Source organism: Argiope bruennichi, chromosome 10, assembly GCF_947563725.1.
Source record: "Argiope bruennichi chromosome 10, qqArgBrue1.1, whole genome shotgun sequence".
Lineage (NCBI taxonomy): Eukaryota > Metazoa > Arthropoda > Arachnida > Araneae > Araneidae > Argiope > Argiope bruennichi.
Window position 1 is genome coordinate 120,815,986 of NC_079160.1, and position 24,659 is coordinate 120,840,644.

Here is a 24,659-nt window from a genome sequence, read left to right on the forward strand (position 1 = left end):
TACGAAGCAACGGTTGCGCAAATTTCTACAGAACAGACGGCTAGAATTGGAGTTGTCAAATTTGAATACATTCTTTATTTATACTCCGAATTATGCATCGAGTTACAAATTCTTAACCCAAGAAAGAATAGGAGCTGATCTACAGTCGGCGAACAACCTGACGCAACGTCTAAGAAATAATGATTTTGCAAAACTCCACAAAAGAAACCGTTAGAATCAGAGTTATCAATTTTGAAGTACACAGTCTTCTCGAAGAGTAATGTTTATTAAGGAAATATTTTTTTTAAAAATAATTGGATTTCTAATTAAAAATGAGTCTCACGTTCATTAATTGAAAAGTTAGCAATTTTTTTTTCTGAAAAAAATCAAAACCTATTATCGCACAAAATCTCTTTTTTATAAGACAATAAACTTTAAAAATTTTGTTAGTTTCTCTTCTGTATAAATAATATTTTCGAGCAATTTTTTTTCTTAAAATCAAAAATATTTCAAAATATTTGGAAATGTATATAAAAAATATACTTTTATTCGTTTCAGTACAAGGTTTTTATTTATATAAATGTTGGAACAATATTAAATATATTTTTAAGCCCACGTTCCCATTGCTACCATTCACTGTAAAATCTAAAATTTAATTCAAAAATACAATACAATGAAACAATCCTGAAGCATTGTCATGCAACGACAATTCAATATAGAGGTTCAAATTTTTATTTTTTATTTTTTTGGGGGGAAATTTAAAATGCGAGTCAAAATTAGCAATTATTTTAAAGCAAAAACTAAGCAACAACAACAACAAAAAAAAACAACTCAAAGAAACATTACAGTACTTCATGTATCCTTTGAGACTTTAGATACAATTTTTAGTAACAATAAATGTCCCAAACAGGATGTGTCATCATTTATGAGGTTGAATAAGTTCATCAAGAGGTTAAAAATAATTAAAGAAAACGCTAAAATCTGCTGACAAATTGAAATAAATTAATCTTTTCACTCTTAATCATTGTTTCATAAGCATATTTTACCATATAAAGTTTGTGTTCATATTGACTCAGAAAAATCAAATATACCAAGAGTAAAAGTTTAAAGTAAAATTTAATTAAAATACCATCTCATTCAAAATTTAAATGCTGTACTTTGTTCTGAAAAATGAAAGACTTCCTCCCCCTAATTTGAATGAATGTTCACTCAGAATCATGATGAATATCAATGACTTATTAATCGTTTCCTACATAAAAAAATAATACCAAACCTAATTATACATTAGGTGAATACATAACCTAATTCACCTAATTATGCATAGACATTAGATGAATGCATAACCTAATTCTTTTTACACATGTAATTAGAAGGAAAAACATCTGTGTATCTTCCAACCAAAAACAAATATCATAGTATTTAAAATTTATATTATTCTTTCAGATATTTCCCTTGTTATCTCGATATAGTGTAGAAAATACTTCATTTCAAAAATAAAAATAAACATTTTTCAATTCAAAATAGAATATTTAATCCCTTAACTGCGTTGCTTTCTCTATTGAATAATTCCTTTCAGAATATGAATATAATAATTCAATTAAAAGTCGAAAACAGCAAAAACAAAAGATATTACTTGAGAAATGTAAGCGTCCTCTCTTATTTTTTATCAATGAATGATTAAATTTTGCCCTAAATGTTTGAAAACAAAATGAATCAACTTTCGAACCACGCTTGGACATTACAGTCAGAGTATTAACCATTTGCTCTAGGAAAACTAATTTGATGCATAACTATTCACCTAATACAAGAACTTATTTATTACTCCGAAAAATATATATAATTGTTTTAAGTTGGGGGCTTCATTGAAAAACTGGTTCACATCTTCATACAACTTCAAACGTAATTTTTATAATCAAAATAAGAAATAAATAAAATGTCAAAATGCTCCGTCTTAAATGGTGGCTGAAAGGAGTCGTCCGAGTGCGAAGGGTTAATTTTAAAAGGTTAAGAATCTATATTAATGAATAAGAACAGTATTAAATAAAATTGCATGCGTAGATGAAATTACTCGATTACCTCATTACTAAATATGAAATTATCTGAATTGATTAAAAATAACAAGTCTTAAAACGTAACCTCTGATTTTCACTATCGTCAGGTGAGCTGATTGTTATGAGAATGCTTGTTCGTTATTTTCTGTACGTCAAGGTCAAACGATTACGTAAAACCCGGATAGTTAGTGTTACGGGAGATTCCATGCGAATCAGATGCCGTGGAGTGAATGTCATTGTTGACATTCTTTCATTGTTTGTGCATGTTTTTGTGTTTTAATCAATCAATATATCGAGTGTTTTTCATTACGTCTATTTTATTTTGGCGGCGAAAACGAAAAGTGGTAATGTTTCAAAGGACACGGTTACAGAAGAAATAACTAAGTAAATGAAATTAAAATTATTCTTCAAGACTGATTAAATTATGCAATAGAAACTTGAAATACATACATGTAAGAGCAAGGGGAATGTGCAAGCTTCGATTGGATCCGTTTCACGAGATGGCATGTGGCAGCTAGAAAGCATGTATAAATAGAAAGCTACATCCTATTAAAACGTGCATTGTTTTTATATTTTTACTGCTTGTTAACTTGTTTTTGTTATAAATTATTAATTTTGGGGATTATATGTTTTCTTACTTTGATGAAATTTGAATTTAACTTTTATGGCAGATGTCAAGTTCAATACAAGGTACATAAAAAATGTCTCTTCTCTTTGCTTTCCCGTGTACAAAATATAAAAATAAAAATTATTGTAGTTGCTAGCTACTTCGAATAAAAGATTTTGACGTACCTTCACATTTCAGCCCTACCCGAATCCGGAAAATCCATATTTGGTATATTATGTCTGCCTGCCTGTGAATATGGTAAATCAAGAACGCTTTGAACTAGGATGAAATTTGTAGTTTAATATGAAATTTTGAATCAAATCATGAACTGGACATGTATCTATTTGTCTCAGAGCCAACAACACAAATAAAAAAGTTAAGAACTAGATAAGTAAAATTTGGAGCACGGTTTCGGAATATAAAAATTTGATCCATAATAAATTTCTAATTAATTTCGTGAAGAAATTAACCGTTTTTCGACTTATATATTTACATGCATGGAAATATGATAATTAAAAAACGCAATGATTTAGGCAAATTAAATTTTGTAAATGATTGTGTTACTAAAATTACAGTTCTTTGTTTACCCGTCGATAAAAAAAATGTCTAATATGCGAACTCTAATCTTTACTACAAATCATTAAATTATCATACAGGTTTTTGGAAATAAAAATCAGAATTTTCGAATTTTATTACCATGCTCAAGTTTTACAATTTTTATGCTGGGGGAAGAATTTATTACATATGCTATACAATTTCGGGAAATGAATTCAAATAATTTCTTTCCTAGTTATCGTGCATTTTCCCTTTCATTAAGTCAGATAAAAGATTCTTATTATGTGATAAATAAGATATAAATTATTAAAAATTCAGTCTATGCTAACAAAATTCTACATTCTAATTATATGCAAGAAAAAAACAATTATTTGCAAAGGTTGATGTAAATTAAATTATTCTTAAAGAAGCAGTAGCATAGAATATAACAGATAAAGAGTACCTGGAAAATCCTTGTTCCAAATTATTCAAAAAATATTGTAAATTCTAATACTTAATACCAGAAAGTATGTATTCAAAATTAAATGCAACAATTTCCTTTCTCGATATTTTAAAATTCACAACCTTAAAGAGACTAGATCTAAATTTTGTCCTAGAATACACAAGATATTAGGGTAGAGGCAACTTAAGTTGTATGCTGAAATATGCCTTTGTTCAAGCGAACCCGGGACACTTGATCTTTTTATGATCATAAGTTAGAAACACGAGACTAATAGCGGGGATTATCCTTTGTATTCAGAAAAGTAATTCGAAGGATAAATATTCCCCTAATATAAGGATTTTTTTATTGCTCCGAAAAAAATAAATGTACGTAATTAAGTTGAATTTTATCGAAAAATTAATCTCCATCTTTTTAACATTCTGTAGGTATTTTTAAGAATGAAAATCAAAATAAATAAATAAATATCAAAATGGAACACCGTCTTGAATGGTGCCTGAGAGACTTACGAGTGCAACGGGTTAAAACAATTCCAGAAATTGCAATATATGTATACCCGAGATTATTCACTAAAACGGTGCGTAATAAGTTACGAGGAGTAGAAAAAAGACAGGAGAATTTTACCTTGGAAAATTTCTTTTTATTAAATAAAACTTATTTCTTCAAAATTTTGTAAGTATATACATAAAAAGGAAATAAAGCATTTTTTAAATTCTACGCTAAGAGTCTAAAATATTTTTTATACTGGCTAATTCAATATATCCGGTTACTTTCATTCATATAGCAATTAATTACTGTAAAAAGTTAAAAATGAATTATAACTTACTTTGAATTCAACCCAGGTTAGCAGCAAAAATCCGAAATACGAATCGATTACAAGCAAATTTATTTTATTGAAAACGGCAACATTTCCTAATTCTCACGATTATTTTTCCTTTTAAAATCAAATAATCCGTAACGAATCGCATTCTTCATCGCACTAAACCGATCAGGCGAACGTAGCTTTTGCAATGCCAGACAACAACGAAGTATTTAATTCGGGGAATAAATGTCTCAATTTCATATAATTGATGGCAACCGGTACAATTCTCTTTGATGCGGACATTAAAAAAAGATATATTTCGAATGAAGAGAGGAAAAAAAAAGATAATTGATTTAAATTTAGAACGGGCAACCACGGAATGAAGGAATAGAATTTTAATTGTGAAAGTATAAAGGAGTCTTATAATATGTTGTTTGTGAAAATTCAGTGACACAAAATGGTGCAATAGCGTTGGATAAAATATCTAATGCTTGACTAATTATTATTAAATAATGAAAAAAAATCAAATCAAGACATTGATCTTTGAACTTTACCATTTTTGATTTGTTATAATGATCGTTGGTTTATCGTTTCTGCGTTTTTCTATGTATAGTCATAACTTTGTAATGTTTGATTTTTAGTTTTTCAGTTTTAGTCATAACAGCATCGTTCGTTAGAGATTAGAACTTTTTATACTAGAACTTTTTTATTGACGCTGGAAAAGAAAAAAAAAATGTTTTCTGATCCCCACTGTTTTTTTTATTTGATTTTATTCGGTTATACAATTTCGGAATTTTATACAATAAAAAATTCTTTACTTTCTAATGTACTAAAAATTCTGCAGAATGTGCATTGCAGATGACAATATAATATAATAATCTTGGAATTTCATTAAAAGCAACTGCTTATTTCATTGAGTTGATATTGAAATTGAGAAAAAGTGATTTCAAAATTCTATAATAATTATAATAATAAATTATGTAATATATTTAAAATTAAAAAAAAATAATATGAAAAAAATGGCTAAAAAGTAATTTCTACAGACAAGCTTCTGAAAAGAGATAGACATGCTTCTCCGTGCATAGATTCGTCCAGAATTTGACAGAAATCTGCAAATTTGATATAAAGAAATTATAGATCAAATTACATCCATCTAGATCTAAGCGATTTTGTGTTATCTTGTTTACAGACAGGTGGATAAGTTCCAAAAATAGTTTTTTTGAGCTCATACAAGTCTAAAATATGTCCATTCATTAAAATCTCGAGATAGATTTTTTTATACTTTATTTGGTATAATATGAACACAGCAACGTAAAAAAAAAAAAATGGTGCATCGATTGTCTTGCAGCATACTAGAGAACATACGAGTTATATTTGTCTTGAGAACATGATGTCAAATTTATTAACATTATAACAATGGCAATTTAAATTTATATTTTTGAAAAAAAATCCGGTTTTAAGAATTACTTAAGGGAAAGAACAAACAAATAACTTTTTATTTGTGATACTTTTCTTGAAAATATTTTCAAATAGTTTTCATTTTCATTACTCCTATGTCGAGCACATTAAGTTTCACTAAATAATAGCCAACGATACCATCCATCTTGGTGTTTTCATTTTAATCTGAAATTTCGAATTTCTTCTTTTCCAGAGAGATTGAATCACCAAATTCATTTTTGGCAGCTCTTAAAATACATCCCCAGATTGAATGTTATCGCTGGAATTTCCTTTTTTCGGAGAAATGGAGGGTGCCGATTGCGTTGCCAACAAGCCCTTGAAATATCGACGGCTTGATAAATGATGTTCTCGGATCTTTCTAGCCGCAGCCATTGAAAAGTCTGTCAAAGGGCAACATTAACTACAGCGTTATCACTTTGAAGGAGTATTTTTAAGAGCTTGAGAGAAAGGAATAAATTTGAGGTTCAATGTTTTATGATTAATTGTTTTGTAATTGATTTCTATTATAAAACAGTAAAAGTAAAATTCGAAGCTACTGAGTTGTAATTAGGCATAAAAAAGCCTCATAAATTTTAAAAGTATTTTATATAAATAGGTTAGAAATTGAAAATAAAAAAATAGCTATTTGAATGTTAAAAATGTTTAATTCCTTGACCTAACCCCTATGAATTTATTAAACTTGCTAGTTAGATAAAGTTTTCTATTTGGTACATTTATTTTTATTTATATTGCTATTATAATAAAAGGGAATTTGTGATATTAAAGCATTTTTAAGTGATTTTTGCATTTTAAATTATTTAACACTTTCCCTTAATTGTAGATTTAAAATTTGAAAATTCAGTAATTCGATGCCCAATTCTGACTTGTCATTGTATCTGAAAGAGTTAATAAATAAATAGTAAGTGAAAATTAATTTTATTTGCTAATAATGAAATAAATAAAATGATTTCGAACAGATGCAGACGAATCAAATGAAATCAATTGACCAGACGATATATAAGTAGACATATGCTCTAAAATCTAACTGCGCGTTGTTTTAATTTATGCTCTGTAACCACGGCCATTATTTCCATCTTTGATATGAGGAAGAAATTTCAAAAATTAATTGATGTGACATATTCAGCGAATGAGATGAGCTAAAATTATTCCATTCACATGATTGCAGCTATCATATATTTTTAAAAAAATATAGGTAAAAGCAAAATAATTTAAAAAGTCGGCAATTTGGTTAATATGTGTATACTCTTCGGATAAGAGCTGAACAAAATAGCTTGGTAGGGGTAGCCTGGTTGGTAGGGCGTTGGATTCGTGTCCCTTGGGTTGCGAGTTCGAACCCCGCCGGCGAAGACTCTCAGAGTGTGTGGTGGCTGATGCATGTATAAATCTGTCGTGGTCACAAAGTCCTCCATGTCAATATCAATAAAGCCACTGGGGCTACTTGATCAGAGGTGATATTTCTCTGATTCAGGTCTAAATTACGATCTGTGGATAAGTGAATGAAATACATGAATGAAGTCCGCCCCTTAAAAAGGGTTGTGACGTGTGAGTAGCTAAGTCGCACTCTTGGCCCTAGATGGTGCTACTGAAAAACTAGAGACGCACTATTAGCTTAAAAATCACTGACTTCTAAAGTCAGTTGGCTTGTCTGTGACAAGTACCATTAAAAACAAAATAGCTTGAATTGCGAGGAAATCAGTGTGATAAAAAGGCTTTGATTGAGTAAATCCAATTTGATCGATTCTGATAGGTATTATAAAATTAAAATTAACAAAATAATGATATTTGAGAAACTTTTTGTATAATTTTACTATTTAGAAATCGTAAAGTTATATAATTATAACCAAAGTAATTAAATAGCGATAGTGAGAGAAAATAAAAGTTAAATACCAGCTGTATAAAAATTATCTTGAATAAAATTGCATAAATTCCATATTATTAGCAAATAAAGAAAACTTATCAACCGATTCAATTTCCGATCTTCATTAATAAATTGTACTAAACAAACTGCATCCAAATATGTTTAATAAGGAAAATTATCAGCTAGTTGCATATTCATTTTTTCTGCTAGAAAAAATTAAATCTGAGGCAATGTAAAACGTTAGTAATTAAAAATGTATTTGAAAAAAATCAGTTATTTCCTTTTTTTCGCCAAATTAAATTGAGATTTAGAGACTGATAATAAAGTTAAGAAAAGTTAGAAGACTTTGTAACGAAGATTTATTTTGTAAGAATAATTAAACGTCTTTATTTTCAACTCGATTAAATTTCAAATTAAAGTGATACAGATTATCGAAAATTTAGCATTCAATTAGTCAGATCCTTTGTTTTTTCCCAATTCTTAAATAATCACTGTTTCAATGAAATATACAGGGTATTTATTCTTAACATGGCCAAAATGCTGATTTCTATCCTTTAAAAATATACTATCCATTTTTTAAAAAAATTAAATTTAGCAACTTTTTATTCGTTACTCCATCAATCATATTTAGTAAAATATTACTGACACTAACATTTTAAACAAAAATTTCATTCTTCTGCGACTAAAAATGTTGAAAATCCCTATTTTAGACAAGTGTTTTACAATAAATTTGAAGCCTTGACTGAGATCTTAAAGGAGTGTTTGAAGATTGCAGCATACGTTATTTTTCTAAATTGTCCTTAAAATAAATTTGCATACAACTCTGTTTTGGTTAAATATTTTTATTTTTTAAACTGTATATAATTGTTTTTACAAAATATAACTAATAGAATTGGAGGGCCCTATAAATAATTAGAATTCTTAATTTTTTTTTATAAATACATTTATTGTCACAACGACATAAAATAGAATTCTTTCAGCCTTTCAAAGCGTTTCTCCAACTGGAACTAGAGTCTAGAGACCCGCTACTGCGCACGAAAAGACAGGATCCCTGTATATGATCTTCTATATTTCAACTGATAACAAAAGCGAATGCGTATATTATATTTGTTTGCTGGCATTGTACAGAATGCTAAACTTACAGCAACCAAGTACATATTTGTAGAGTATGACAGTGCACTTACCAGTGATTTTCTCGAAACTTTCATAAAAATTTAAATAAAATAAAACTTAGCGCTTTCCATCGATAATTCCCAGAAATATTATCACTTAAAATATTTTTTCCCGTCGTGTTCAAATTTGAAAAATAGAAAAGTTAATTTTTAATCATCCAGACTGATTTGCATTCACAAATTCATTCAATCATATATTTTAATTTCAATAAATTTTCTAAAAATATTTTATGTATAATTTGCGATAGTACTGCTCATAATTACAATGAAGCTCCAGTCATTACCATTGTTTAGAGAATTTTTTAAATTACTCTTTTATTGATAAAAGCTCATATATTTATACATATCCTAATCTAGTTTTATTCCGTCATTTTTTTCCCTGTAAAATCAGCATGCAATGTCTCAAATTACTAATTGGAAATAACATATGCAGAAAGCTCGTTGATTATATTTATTAATCTTTATTTTTTTCTCAACACTTATTTCATCAAAAATTCAGCTGTTATAAAATATTCTGTTATTTTGTCTTCATTAGATAGGTTCATGTAGTCAATGAACAATATAAGTGCAAGATTACTAAATTTACTGGTAGAATGTCTATAACAATTTGACATTTGAAATTGCATTATTAAAGGACTCGTGAATATCAAATTATACATTAAATATTCAACTGAAAGAAAACAATATTAATATTTAAGGTGAACGAACACATTGGTCGCAGAAGGCGGTTAGGCACACAAAATATTAAAGAATAAAGAATAAAATATTAAATAAACCTGGTTCAATTGTTTAGGAAATTTATTTAAGTTCATCCAAGCTAAGATTATTTCCGCAACTCCTGTGAGTAAATAATGTAAAGAGTTTTTCTGCTAAAATTTCTCTGTACTTCGAAGGAGGCTGGAAAGGGGAAGGTGAGAGACACACTCCTCTTAGCCATAGATAGAACATCATTTCCGGATTTTCATCAGGTCTCCCATTTTTATTGCTTGTCTTAATGAAACGAAACAACAGGAAGCAACATTCCTGGCTGTCGATCTGGTCTCCAAAGGCTGTTAGAATTAAATATAAAGCGAATCATCGTGGACGGAAATTCTTTCCAGTCTCGATTTCGCCACGTTCCCGGTGGAATCTCATCCCCATTGTGCTGAATCCGAGCTCCGAATGTGGGCGCTTCTGAGATGCATGCCAGCTGGCAGGGACCCGCCGACTAACCTTGGCTCGGTTATTGTTAAAGGGAGGAGTAATTCTTTTAATTATATCTCGAGATATTATTACCCATCTAAAAATAGATTCTAATAAGGAAAAAAAATAAAAAAAATTAAATCGGATGCGGTAATGATCGAGAGACGGACTGACAACCGATCATAAAAACCGTCTGTTTCCTTTCTACAACAACAAATTTGAGTCACCGTTTTTATTGGTTGCAGTTTTCGAGGTGAAAAATACCATTTAGTACAATGTTTGTTAATATAACTTCAGGATTTGATTTAACTGATTTCACTTGCATCGTTTTTTAAATCACTTTGAGAATTTTAATCAATCAAAGGTAAACAGTTTAGTTTTAAAACTTGAACAGAACAAGAGTTTTTGACGTTAAAGATGAAAAGGGTAAAGAAAACAAACGTATTTCAATTTAAACTAGTTACTTAATAATAAATATATTGCTAAAATGATGGCGCATTGAAATCATTCTACTTTAGGGCAAATATGTAAATGAAAAAAAGCATAATATTATTCGAAATTTCAATTATCATTATGTTAATTTAAATATATTTAAGTCTTGAAATTGAAATTCATAATATAAATGCAATCTTTTGGCAATTTTAACTGAATATAATATTTTTTTTTATAATTGAAAGTTTCCATTATTTAAAAGATATTTTTACAAAAATTACAAGTTAATTAAATGCTGTGATTACAATCATTATTCAAATCATTATCTTTGTCTGAAAGAGAAATAGTATCTTGTAGTAATATAGTATCTTGTGAGCCTATTAAGTGTTCATTGTGTAAACTGTGTGTAAGACAGGATTCATTGGATCCTATTTGTCTTGGATGGTCATTTTTTATTTGAATTCGAGAATAATATGAAACCATTCGGTCATGGATTCCAGATATTATATTCGTCTTAACAATATAGATTAATATATAAAATTTAATTCAATTTATCACAATAAGTTTAATAATAGTGTATGAAATTTAATTCGATATTCACAATTAAGTTCTAAAATTATTTTAATAATGTTCTATCATCTGCAATACACAAATGCATGAAATTTCAAAAAAAAAAAAAAAAAAAAAAATTGGAAATGTAAACGGAGTGTGAATAAATTGATTATGAAATTTTTATCCTTACAAACATGAAATAAATCATGACACAAAAAAGTTTATAAAAATGCTGAAATATGGATGCAAACCCTTTAGCACTACAAACACACGCTGGCTGTTCTTCGAAACTAAACAGATTGTAAACCAATCAAATCTACGAATCAAATGGATAATAGCAGTAATACAATTTTATTAATTAATGAGAACAAATACTTTTTATAGATATTTTAGAAAATAATCAAAAATAATTTAAGCTTACGATTCTAGATAACAATTTTTGTGAATCATGCTTTCATAACGTGGCATTATAGTTAAACTGACATCTTGGAAGTTGACAACTTACAACTTTCTCCGCTTGTTTTTACAATACACAAATATTAACAAGTATAATGCGTTATTGATTAAAAAAAGAAACAAATTATAAAATTCAGAGTTCTGCCATGTCAACATCAATAAAGTTTTACCAAATAAACTATAAAAAAGTTTTTTCAATCCGGAGTGACCTACATAAGTCTTTTTTATTAGTTAGATAGTTATAATAAAAGCACTTTACTAAAATATAGTATGAAACTGAGTTTTAGTATAAAACAAAAAAGAATAATAAACAATAACAAAAGAAACTTAAAAGAGCTGCAATCCTTTAATCTAAAACATCGTAATAAGATAATAATTTAATCTAAGCTCATTTATCTATGCATTATCTTTACAAATATTTTATGGCTGTATGGGGGGTGATAATCTAAAGATATAAAAATTCAATTGATATTGCCATAACATGCTATTTATAAATATAATCATTAAGACATCAAAATATATTTTGAAAAATATATTTAAAGTATTTTCTAAAAGTATACAGAAATAGAGAAAAAATTGTACGGAGTAAAATTAATAATTGATTTTTTAAAATTTCAAAATGGCCTAAAGATGGTTTTTTTTTGCAACGTTATGTTATCAAGATTTAAAGGAAAATGATTTTACATTTCTAGTAATTCTTAATTAATGAAAATACAATTAAAAAATAGAAAGCTCGTTTTTTAGTGTTTTACTTTAAGGCATCTACTAATAAAGAAACAATCTCATCTAAATTTGGTTGCTTTAGTTCTAACAATCTATCTTGCAGAGAGTTTATAATATTTAGTTTTGAAGATTATTATATTAGAAATTACTTAGTCTTGAAGATTATCACATTAAAAATTATTTAGTCTTGAAATTTATCATATTAGAAATTATTACCCCAATTAAAGCAACATTTTAAAACTTGGATTTATCTAAATTTGGAAATTTGTTTTACATAAATAAAAACTTTCAAATGCGTCTATTCATGTATTTATGATGCGTTCACAAAACACAGTGCCGTTTTAATTTTGGAATCCATTACGAGAAGTTAAGAAAAGAGAACAAAGTCAAAGCACTACACAAAATAATATTCAATTAGATGATATGGAAAATTCCTCTCATCGTTGACTGTGACAACATTATAATTACTAATTTCATCTTTAACTTTAATGGATTGAATCGAGATTACTTTCTTTAATCACTTTAGTTTTCAATAAATCATTAAAAAAAAAACTGAAAAACTTAATATAATTCTTCAAATGGATAATCCACGGATCCTAAAATAGCTTGTCACATAACAGGTTAAATCGAATATAATAGAATGGGTAAATATATTTTAATGAGATGCAAATTTGAATTGTAAATCGGTAAAATTAAAAAAAAAAAAAACCTAAAAAATTTTTAAAAATTAAATTGGAAATGTGTAATGAAGTAGCAACTTAAGAACGATGAATATTCATTTATTTGAAATTACAATGCCAGTTAGCATCTGATTTTTTACAAAAGATGCGTGATCGTAGAATTTGTAATTAAATATTTAACCCACATTATATCATCAATTATTAACTAAATCTCCCTTTTCTTAAACTTTTATCCATCAAGTACATAAGTGCATAATTTAATTTATGATGATGCTTCAGAGCTGGGCTAAAAAGATTTTCATCGGTAATTAATCGAGAAAATGTTTTTCATGCAGAAACAAGTATTTTAAACTTGCGTGTATTATTAAAAAGAATGATTCATAAAAAAGCACAAAGTTTTAAAAATACTTTTGAATACGATAATAGGATGTTAAATGATCCTTTTTAAAGTCTTTGAGAAAATAAAATGTTATATTTTCGGAGGCAATTAAAAACTTTCAGACAGTGTTTTTTAATTTTACCGCTAAAGTTGGGGAAATTTCGTATTCATAGTATCAAATGTTTAGGAATGTTTTTTTTTTTATTTTATCTTTTTTTTTTTTTTTTTTGAATTTTAAAGCATCTATTTCTTATCATCGATATTTTTGTAAACGTTTACATACAATGGCAAAAACGTAATTTCTTATCTTATTGTTATAAATTAAATAGTACATTTTATACAAATTAAAATATAACTTTTCCTCTTCATATTTCGAAATGGAATATATAATTAAATAAACAAGTATAAATAATAAAATAAAGATAAAAACTTTATATATTTTTCTTCGTATTTTCCTTTACAAATATATATATATATATATATATATATATATATATATATATATATATATATATATATATATATATATATATATATATATATATATATATATATTACTTTATATACATTTTCGGCCAAATATTTTTTAGCATTTTTTTTTGCGCAACCTTATATAACTTACATAAATTTTCAGCTTTATATTTCAAAATGGAATATATGAAATAAAATAAAACTGATAAAATTTAAACAATTGAAGACAACGAAATAAGTTGTTATTAAGAAATAGACTGAATAAAAAAAATCACAAGTGTTGCATTTTGTTGTACTGTTTTTTTCTTTTTATTTCAAAATGTACGAAGGCGACTCCATAGAAGGTAAAATAAAAGTTAAAAATAAATTTCTTAACAATTTTTTTAAAAAATATTAAAACCGATGTATCTTTTTTTTAAATATAAACTATTTACATAAAGGTAAAAAAAAATAAAGGTCTCATGGACAATTAATTTTTAGTCGAATGTTTTCTCAGTCATTAACAAAAAGTCAAAAACCAGGAATACGAAGATAGATGAAAAATAATAGCAGGTCATTTTAAAGTTTAGCGAGAGTTAAAATCATCTTTAGTGTTTTTTTAATCATTTTTTTATTTGATTTTTCAAAAATTAATACCATTTTAAGTATTATATATGAGTTATTTATTTTCAAGTTAAATCTATAAGAAACCGGGGCATTCCATTGAAATAAGAAACAAATCATGGTAATCTAGGAAAGGAATTCAATCGAAAAGAATTTCAGTACCAGCCCTAGTTAATCTGAAACATCTGATCCCCAAAATATTACTAAAGATAAAATATTTCGGAATCTTTTATTTAAAATCCCGATGCTTTCAAGTAATATTTGAATGTCATGGCATGAAGTAAAAATCTGTAGCAATCCCATCAATACAAGAATTTGACAGCGCAGTTTTAACTTTTTTGAAAATATAATTCAAAAAAGAAGAAAAAGTTTTTTTTTTAAAAACATACCTTTATGTATCTCGCAAGAAGCATTTTTTCCGACATTCGCTACGTAATCCAGCAACATATTTCTGGATTCTTCGTTTCCGGAAATTAATCCGAAAAAATCTCCGACTTAGAAAGTACCAGTAAACCTAACATTAATAAACCCGCTTGGTTTCTTTTTTTCAGATGGAACGAGGAAATGACAGGTGGTTAGGTTTTTCTTCTTGTAGCAGTTGGAACAAAAAGCAGTACCCATCGACACCCCACAGACCTTTCTTTTGTTATGTCATGGTTTAATTCATTCACTATTTCAAGGAATGCCAACACCACGCTGTGAATCTATAATTCGCATAAAATTCGAGCTACAAGTAAAGTACTTCATGCATCGTTGGAGGTTTTCAACTGATAAAGCGATTTAAAGTGACAAACTGCTGACATGATTTGGGGATTATTTATTACAGTTTTTTTATTCTGCGTGATTTGTTAGTAGCGTCAAATCTGATGAATACTTTTTCTTTATTCTTGTATTAAAATGATGTTGCGAAACCGACGAATAAAGTTTCACCATAGAGTGGCTACGAAATGATAAAAAAAAAAAAACAGCTTCTCATTAAGTCGAGTGTGACATAATATTCTGGGAAAAGCTCGATTTCATGCTAAGATCCGTTTTTCGATAAATAATGAAGTCGTTCTTGTGATTGGATCTTTTTCACATCAAGTCTTTATCGAATTTTCTTGGCATCGGACTTTTGATATTTCATATTAAACAATATAAATACATTTAGGTCAAGTAATAGAACAGTTTAGTTTGTTAAGCAGAATTAAAAGATTTTTTTATTGTTTTTTGACGATACAAGCAAATGATTAAGATTTTTGCTAATTTCTAAGGATAAACCCAGTTAGATTAATTTTCCAGAATACTGTTAAAAAAGAATTATTTAAATAGTTCAAGCGCTCGGCAGAGGGTATGATTTTTTTCAATTGAGTCAATTTATCAAAAAGTCAATCATCTCGGTTCATTTGGAAGATTTAATTTATTTTTAAAGATCATATAATTTCCTTTATTTAGCCCCAGTTCCAAAAATTATTATGTTAAATCCTCACTGATTAAAAAAAAAAAGTAAAAATTCGACTCGATCAAAAATGAGATTTTAGAAGAAACGGGACCTTAAAAGGTGTAAATTAACAAAAACCGACACTCCTAAAGTTATAAAGGATGATAGGATATATTTTAAAATTTCAGAGCTTTAATAAACAAACCAAGATTACAAAATTTTGTATGATTGTTTAAAATGATAATAATTACATTTAAGAAATTTTATTGTCAAAATAGTATGATTTTTATAAAAAGAATTGAAAGTAATGATGAACTTTCCTTTGAAACGATCCTTGTTGTAGATGGATATTAGATATAATCATATTTAGCTATTAAAAGTTAATTCATAAATAAAGAGAAGTTTATAATTTTTGTTTTTGACATCGATTTAACAAAAAATAAACTAGAATTACAAAGATTATTTTAATATAATATTTTTAAATAATTTAAAGGACTAGAGGGAATTAGCAGGAAATTCCTGTTACAAGTGTTCTATTTTAACAATACACTGCCACTGACGCTAACGATACTATTAACTTACATTGTTGTATCAGGTTTTATCTTTTAAAGAGGATTATGAAACTAAACACTGCTATTATTTATTAAAACTGAAGGATTATATCGGTGTTAATGCATTAATAAGTCGCGCATCGATAACCATATACAGAAACGTCAGAAATTTTTTATTTAGTGACTGAAACCAACCTCAGCAAACTATATTTTCTGACAATAGTTGTATATTATATGTAGCAGTTTTAGAGTAGATGCTATGAATCCCTACAAGCGTTTCGCATCAAAAAATATTTAGCTAATTTGACTTACAATACTTAGATAAAGCAATGAGGATATTTTATCTATAATGAAAATTTTCAGAATAATATTCCGAAGAATATAAATTAAAAAATTCAATCTGTTTCATTCTTCTATTTAGACAAGCATTTTATAAGCAATTTAAAATTTAATTCCATTCATTTTCAATTTTAAGTATAATTCTTTCAAAAATGAGTTATAAAATATATTTCGAATCGAAATCGAAAAGAATAAAATATCAGAAATGTCTCTGCTAACCCAAGATGTTATATTAAATAATATGGATGCATTTTTGTTATTTTAAATTTTCTATTGCATTTACAGTTCAAGTTATTTACTTTCTTCAAGTTCCACTTGCATTTCATCGCTGCTGTATCAAAATATCACATGGCATAAACCACACACAACAAATCATCTAATGACATAAACAGCAATTTTATGTAACCGCTGGAGAAATATGGCTTTTTGTGACAATATATAAGAAATACATAAGACAGTTTGGGTGCAGCTGCAGATATTTTATATTAATGGTTTGCAAAATTTGATAGAAGAAACATTTATATTAGAAAAGGTTTTATTAAAGAAGTAATTTTCAAATAATAACAGCTTTTTATTAATTATTTTTTAATTAAAAATTAATATTCAGAATTAAAAATTAAAATATTTCTCTAATTTCTATATTTCTTTCGTTCACTAATTAACATACATCAAATTAAAAAACAAATGCAGAATGAGTTTGAGTTTCACTTTAATTTTTAATGTTTTTAATTTTTAGCATTTTTTTTCCTTAAAAATATTCTTTATTCAATTGCACACTTTATACATTTCAGTGAAACCTTTTAAATTACTGATAGACATTTAAGCAATATTTTAAAACATATTTCGAAATCTCCAATAAAGCAAAAAACCGAGAGTTCCCGAGAGTTCATTCACCTTGGCGTGTTTCTCTTATTTGGTGACGTAAGCTTTAATTGGTTTCTTTACTAGTTAACGATACAGTTGAATTTAACATGAACAATCATGTAACTCTGAAATACATCATAAGCGACTTAAAGAAAATTTTGTCTTTTCATAAAATTATTCTTATGGATTTTATATAAAAATTTCTTTTCGATTTTTTTTTATTTCTGTATGCATATTCATATATGAATCATACTAATCTAAATTAAATTAGGCATCTAAAATTAAAAGTTCATAGATAAATAAAATTGAATAATTATGAAGAATAAATAATTGTTATTTCTTTTGAATAATTATGAATAAAGAATTAAATTTTATTTTGCATGTAGTTGAACACATATTAATGTATTTATAAAGATTCACTTATTATTAGAAACATAATACTTGTTAATTGGGTAAAATTTTACATCCTAATTCTATGCATATCGCAAAGAATTTAGTAAAATCTAATTTTATTTGTTGTGTTAATATAATTTTTATTTGCTCTGCAGTAAAATAATTTTCTTCAGAAATTTATTTAAAAAATACCAAAGGCCATTTTATTTAAGAAAGACTTCGAAAATTTTTTTTGAATGATACTGAAATCATACAGTATAAAATCTTTCTCTTTACGTCATTGGGCCTCTTATGGTCGGTAAATGGTTCTTCCATACTTTGTTCGCATTGTTCTGTAAATTGGTGCTTTGGGATAGTTACTATTAATAATAATACTATTAATTACTATTAATAATAATAATAATAGTAATTTAATAGTAAATAATTTTTTGCATATTAATTGAGAGGGTTATAATAATAGTAACAGTCTGCTTCAGCATTTTAATTTTTCTCCATAATTTTCTCTCATTCGAAATTCTAATAATTTTTATTTAGAAATATGACTGTCTACCCATTTATGATATCTCTAAATCATATTGAAATTTTGGTATATAGTCTTTATATCAAGTTTCTAGATTTGAACAAATTTTGGAGGATCTCCGCTCACAAGACATTTGGCTGTTTGCCTATGTTCATATGAATATGATATCTAACTAAACTAGCGAATATAATATAAATCTAATAAATATCTTAGCGAACTAAATGGATGAAATGTGTCATAATCTTAATCAACAGAATTGTAGATATCAGTTTTAGGATCAGTATATTCGTGTATTTGACAGATGGTATAGGTCCAAAAACGGAAGAGTATCTTTCGATTTTATTCCTAATCCAGAAATAAAAATAAGAAGATACCATCCACTGATAATTCAAATTATATCATTACATGGGAGATTTCCCGCCTATTTCCAAAGATTTGGAAGAATGCAGGAAAATAAATGCATTTGTGGAGGAATCGGTACTGTTTACCACTATTTAAAGAAATGCATTAAAATCTCGAAATTAAGAAAAAATCTGAAAATTGAAAATAATGACTTAAGTACAGTACTGATGGTACCAGGTAATCTTAAAACTCTGAAGGACATGGTGTCAAAAATTGTCAGTTTTTTATCAACTATTTGAGAGTTTGTAGATAAGGAAGAAGGACAGTAATTGACCACTTTGTGGCCAATTACCTCGAGGAGAATGTCAGTTTGACAAATCGGTCAATGCAAGGATGGACAATGCTCAAGATAGCAGTCGGCCACAACAAATCCTGTCGATACTGCTACGTTCAGTGGTGGCGGGGTGGTCGGCTGTACGCAAGAACAAGAAGTATATTCGTGTATTCGCAGGAATGAGAAAACTAAAAAATGCAACGACTTAGATAAATAAAAATTGATATACTGCCTTGTACTGCAAATAAGTGTCAAATGTTCGTTCCTATCAGACGATAACAAATATTTGAAATATATTTTCATTTGTTTCCATTGTATTCATTCTTTCATTATAAAGCATAAAACTTGTCATATTGTGTCAGCAAAGGGGACTACTTAACCTTTCACTTTACTCCTATCTCCTATTGAGGGGAGAATAAAATTCTGAGTGCTGGTGAATCGATCTTGTTCAATACCGGCAATTTTCAAAAGGGAGTTGATGACATCACGGTGCACATTGTCATTGTTTAACATCTTGCGCTATAATGACGTGCTTGACGCGTGCATCGAATGACTTAAATTTTAGTACTTAAATCCGAAATCAAGTGAAAGTATGACGTCGGTTAAAATGGAAAACTCACTTGGTAATGCCTCAGCATCTAGAGTGTCCTTTACATATTTACAGGGATTGGAATAACAATAAGTGTTTCAAATAGAATGGGTCATCTAATGAGGAGGTTTAATAAATTCATCAGTGAAAAATTTAATATAATAATAATTCCATTTTAACGAGATAATTTCAGAGTATAACAAAGAAAATCTCACCTCTGAATATGAAAAAAAATGACAGTACTATTAATAATCCATTCATAGCGTGGACACTTTTAAGTTTACGCCATCACGAATAACAAAACTATAACCATCATCCAGATTATATGTAGTAACAGTTATAAAGCCCAATAACATAATGAGAAACTTTAATTGAGTGAATATGCCTATAAGTGGTGCTGTAACATTCGAATCCTCGAAATTAAAAATCACCAGATTTACAAAAAAATAATAAAAATAAATAAATAATAATAATAAAATAAAAATGAAACAAATTCTACAGTTTACTACGCAAATAAAAAAAAAATATTTTTGAATTTTCGCTATTTGATGCATAATTATTCCCCTCATACAATTATTTGTTTATAGCTCTCAAAAATAAATATATAGAATTTCCCGAAAATTTAATTACAACTTCTTACACTGTGTAGATATTTTTTAAAATTAAAATTTAAAAAAAAGTCCAAATAATGCACCGTCTTGAAAGGTGTCCGACAGGAACCCTCTGTGTGCAAAGGGTTAAAAATCTTTTTAATTCTATTATTATTTATTTCCACTCATCGTCTATGGTTATTTTACAAATGAACTAACATAAACAAATGGCCATTTCTATAAAATGTTGCATCTTCAAAATGTTTCTTTCCAAACAAACTACTTATACCAAAGAAGGCGTCCGATCAAAAAGAAATAGTCCATTCTCCTCTTTAATGATTGATCCACTCACTTCGTTCCTCTAAAATTCAAGAAGCAGATGATCAAAGCTTCATCTACATTCTAAAAGATGAATCTATTTAAAACTGGAAATCGAGTGAACCGTCCTTCTTCCGCAAGCAAAAGCAATTCGAAATCGCCAAGAAAATGACTCTTGGCTTAAAATTGCAATTTTGCTTGCAACTTGTCGATCGTTCGGGCTTAAATCTCTCCTCGTTTTCCAGTGAGGTAACGTCTGCTTCTAATAGCCGCTCTCCTGCTTGAAGCAGAGAGAGAGAGAGAGCAGAAATAGGTTTTTATTGCCGCCTTTTCTCCGAAGGGCTTCTTGCTTACGCCGACGTAATCAGGCTAAGTGATCCGTGCCATAGTTAAAGGAATGGAAGATCGTTAATTAATAATCAGCTGTGCGGAATTTTCCGGGAAGAAGAATGATAAAGAACTTCTCTTTTGCAGAGATAAAAACATGTAAATGGCGGCGGATTCAATTCTCGAACCATTGACATAATCCTGTTATGAATTTGCAATTGTTGGGGGAAGACGCGCCTCTTTAATATTTTCTAAATTGTTTTTGTTTTGGAAGGTTTTACGAAAAGACAAAGTTTAGGGCTCGCGGATATGTAAGCGACATATATGTAAGGGCCAACATGCCCTTCGGGTTAATTGAAATTTACTTTATTTTCGATTCTAATTATTGATTGAATTATCGGAATTTCAATTTTATTAATTAACTCATTTAGTTCTTATCTGTTTGGGTCTTTAGTGTTAATATGTTATGCCTTCCTAGGTGATTTGTATTATCTCAGTGTTCCATTTTTAAAATAAACGAAAGCTATTTTTAGGCGGACCTTGTTTTTTGATCACTTAGTTTAATTATATTGATGGGCCGCTGTGGCCTACTGATAAGGTCCCGATTTCGCAACCGGAGGGTTTCAAATTCAAGGTCCGTTTCTACTGAAGATCCATCGTGTAAGCGAGTCTAGAGCATGTTAAATCCGTCGGTCCAAAATGTTTTCACGCTGGTGAGGTATGGAAACTTTGAGAGCGGGTGCCAGCTCAGGTGTTGTTCCCGTCATCTGACCTCGGTTCAAAATTGTCCTACTATTGCTTTAAACCGGAACACTAATATAACTAAATTAAAACTAGTTATATTGACTTCCCGTTTCAAAGCGACATATTGGCTATTTTAGAATGAATCTCGAAATTGTGAATCACGATCAGATGACGAGGGTGACATCTGAGTTGGCACCTCGCTACTCAAGCTTCTACCTACAAGACGTTTAGCGTGCGCAAAGCCCATATACACGACTGATCTTTAGTGGAATCGGAACATGGAACCCTTAGCCGAAGAAGCCGAGATCTTACCACTAGGCCATCGTGGCCGCATCATTTTGATCAACATCAGATGACGACGATAGCATCTGAGAGAGCACTCAATTCTCTACATTTCCAGATCACGCCAATGGGAGGATATTTTATCATCGAGAACATATTTAGCATGCTCTATTTTCAGTGGAATCGAGATTCGAGCCCACGATTCCTTTATCATGAGGTTGTAATGTTGCCATTGTGACCTCCTCCCTAGAGGGTTTATTGGACAGAAAGAAATCAAATTCTTCTTCTTTGACGTGAATATAGCATTTTTACTGAATTTATTGTGAAAATACGTATTTTGGGCTTCTTTTTGCTAACCGATTGACACCAAAACTTGACATGGATCGACAATTGTAATCGCAAGATAGTTCACAGAATTGCTTTGATTTAAGTCAGTGCATTTATAAATTATTGCGTTTACATATTTGAGAAAGATCAGATCTGTAGAAGGTCAACTGTTGGTTTGGTTCAAAATTTGGTAAAAATGTATCATTTAGATTATAACCTTGTGTACCAAATTCTATCTACAGAGTTCGTTGTGTTTTGTAGATATCGAGTTCATTTGTACTTGAACAGCCAGCCAGCCGAACATTGAATGTATTTCGTTCAAAGTTTGATAGATATCTAAAGGTTTAGTCATAAGTCATGTACCAAATTTCATCTATATAGCTCGAACTGTTTCTGATTTATCGTATTTACTGATAGACAGAGGGACAAACATAATGACAAAAATATGATTTTAGGATTCAGGGAGGTCCGAAACAAGGAATTTCGTAAAAATATTCAGTGCGAAATTGTTTGACGAGTACAATACTTCCTCTATACTTGGTATAAGAGAAAATAAAAAAAAAGGAAAATATGGAAAGAATATCACAGGATATTTTTTGTCAGAAATAAAAAATACCAATAATATCAAAAAGAAGTTTTTTCCTTTGTAACAGACAACTAAATGATGCTAAATATTAAATCAAATCCCCCCATGAAAGAAATATAGCTTTAATGAATTGAACAGTTGTAAATTATATATTATATATATATGTACAAAAAACATACAAATGTATACAATTTGACATGAATGAAAAAAGTGCCTAGAACACACAAACGCACGCACGAAGCAATGCAAGCAACTTCTATTGTTCATGTATATATCCAGATAATTAGCCTCTTTAAGATTAAATCTCATTCTATTTATTTAAATAAGTAGTTAAAATGCACAATTACTTTAACTTCTTTAACTAAAGAATATAAGTTCTTACGAACTTATAATTTTTTCCACACTTCACAATATTTGATTTTCGTCATTTCGTGTAAAGTTGAATTGCTGAATCACGTGGAAATCACACATCTAAAATAAATAGTAGGTCAGCTATATTTAGGGAGAAGTTTTTTTTGAAAAGCATAAACATTTTTTTACCGCATTCAAACATTTTTTTTTTTTAATCTTCGCAACAAAGTTGTCAGAATATTGCTTAAGATTCTTGATCATGGCTATCCAAAAAGAGCCCAAAATCGGTTTAAAGATGAAACTTTTTGATAGATAATAGAGTAATTTTGAATGTATTTGAAGCAGCGAGAATAAGTTGTAGATTTGACATCCGTGGCAGGAATTTCTCTGTAATTCTTAATTGTATAAAATGGAATGATTATTTAAATTCGATCAGTTATTGTCTCATCACAATGAACAATTTCCGTATTAATTTTTATATATATATATGCTGCCTCTTAAGATTCCAGAGCCGATGATCCAGTTCGGTGATAAAAATACAATTCAGTTTTGCAGATCTTTGTTCGCCGAGGTAAGGGTGTCTTCGATAATGTCTCTGTTTCGTGACTTATTCCTTCGCGTATCCGCATAGTATGGTTCCACTTGGCAAAAATAAATCCGTTTTTCGGCTCAACGACAGGAGCTTTTTTCTCTAGTGGCAGTTGACAGTCCTTTTGTTTATATAGAAACACAAGTGATTTATGCTGCCTCACAGTGAAGAGAAACATCCTTTGTGTTTAAAGTGACAGGCAAAGTGAAACAATAAAGTGTGTCATTTGTTCATTTTTGAAATGAGGAAAAAAAATTAAACAAAATATAATATTCATGTCATCATCACTATATACTATCTTGGATTTTGGAACGAATGCTTTTTGAGATACTCATAAAATAGAACAAAGTTTTAACATCTACTTCTGTAGAGCCAATTCGTGAAACAAAAATACTTTGATTCACTTTTTGTTCCGTGCAGCTGATGATAATAAACCTCATTTTTATAAACTGAATCGAACGTATTTATTAATTTTTTAATTATTCTTATTATTTAAATAATAATTATAATAATGCATATTTTAAATATACGAGTACTTTATATTTTTAATAACCAAAAAGATGATTATCTATTCGGTTCTTAATCATTTGAAAATGAAGTAATAGTGGAAATTTCGATTTGAAGGTCAAATCTAAAGTCACCTCAGATTTTAGATTTTTAGCTGTTATTTGTGTGAAATTTTATTTTTTTAACAGATACATATTCAAATTATAGAAAAAATAACACCTTGATGATGTTTTCTCGCCGTGAACAAAAATTTAGTTTCGAGTAATCAAGGTTATATTGGATGGTTT

At 28.5% G+C, this 24,659-nt stretch overlaps 1 protein-coding gene across 4 annotated transcripts in view; it reads right to left on the minus strand.

The window, feature by feature from the left end:
• LOC129989470 (plasma membrane calcium-transporting ATPase 2-like) overlaps nt 1–24,659 on the minus strand; it is a 285,601-nt gene that overhangs the window by 189,810 nt on the left and 71,132 nt on the right. The window contains exon 1 of one of the 4 annotated variants that reach the window (XM_056098033.1): nt 4,458–4,593. The exons of the other annotated variants lie outside the window; for them this stretch is intronic. The gene's annotated coding sequence lies outside the window, so the exon portion shown is untranslated. Of the gene's footprint in view, nt 1–4,457; nt 4,594–24,659 lie in introns of those variants that run through there. 4 annotated transcript variants of the gene reach the window in all.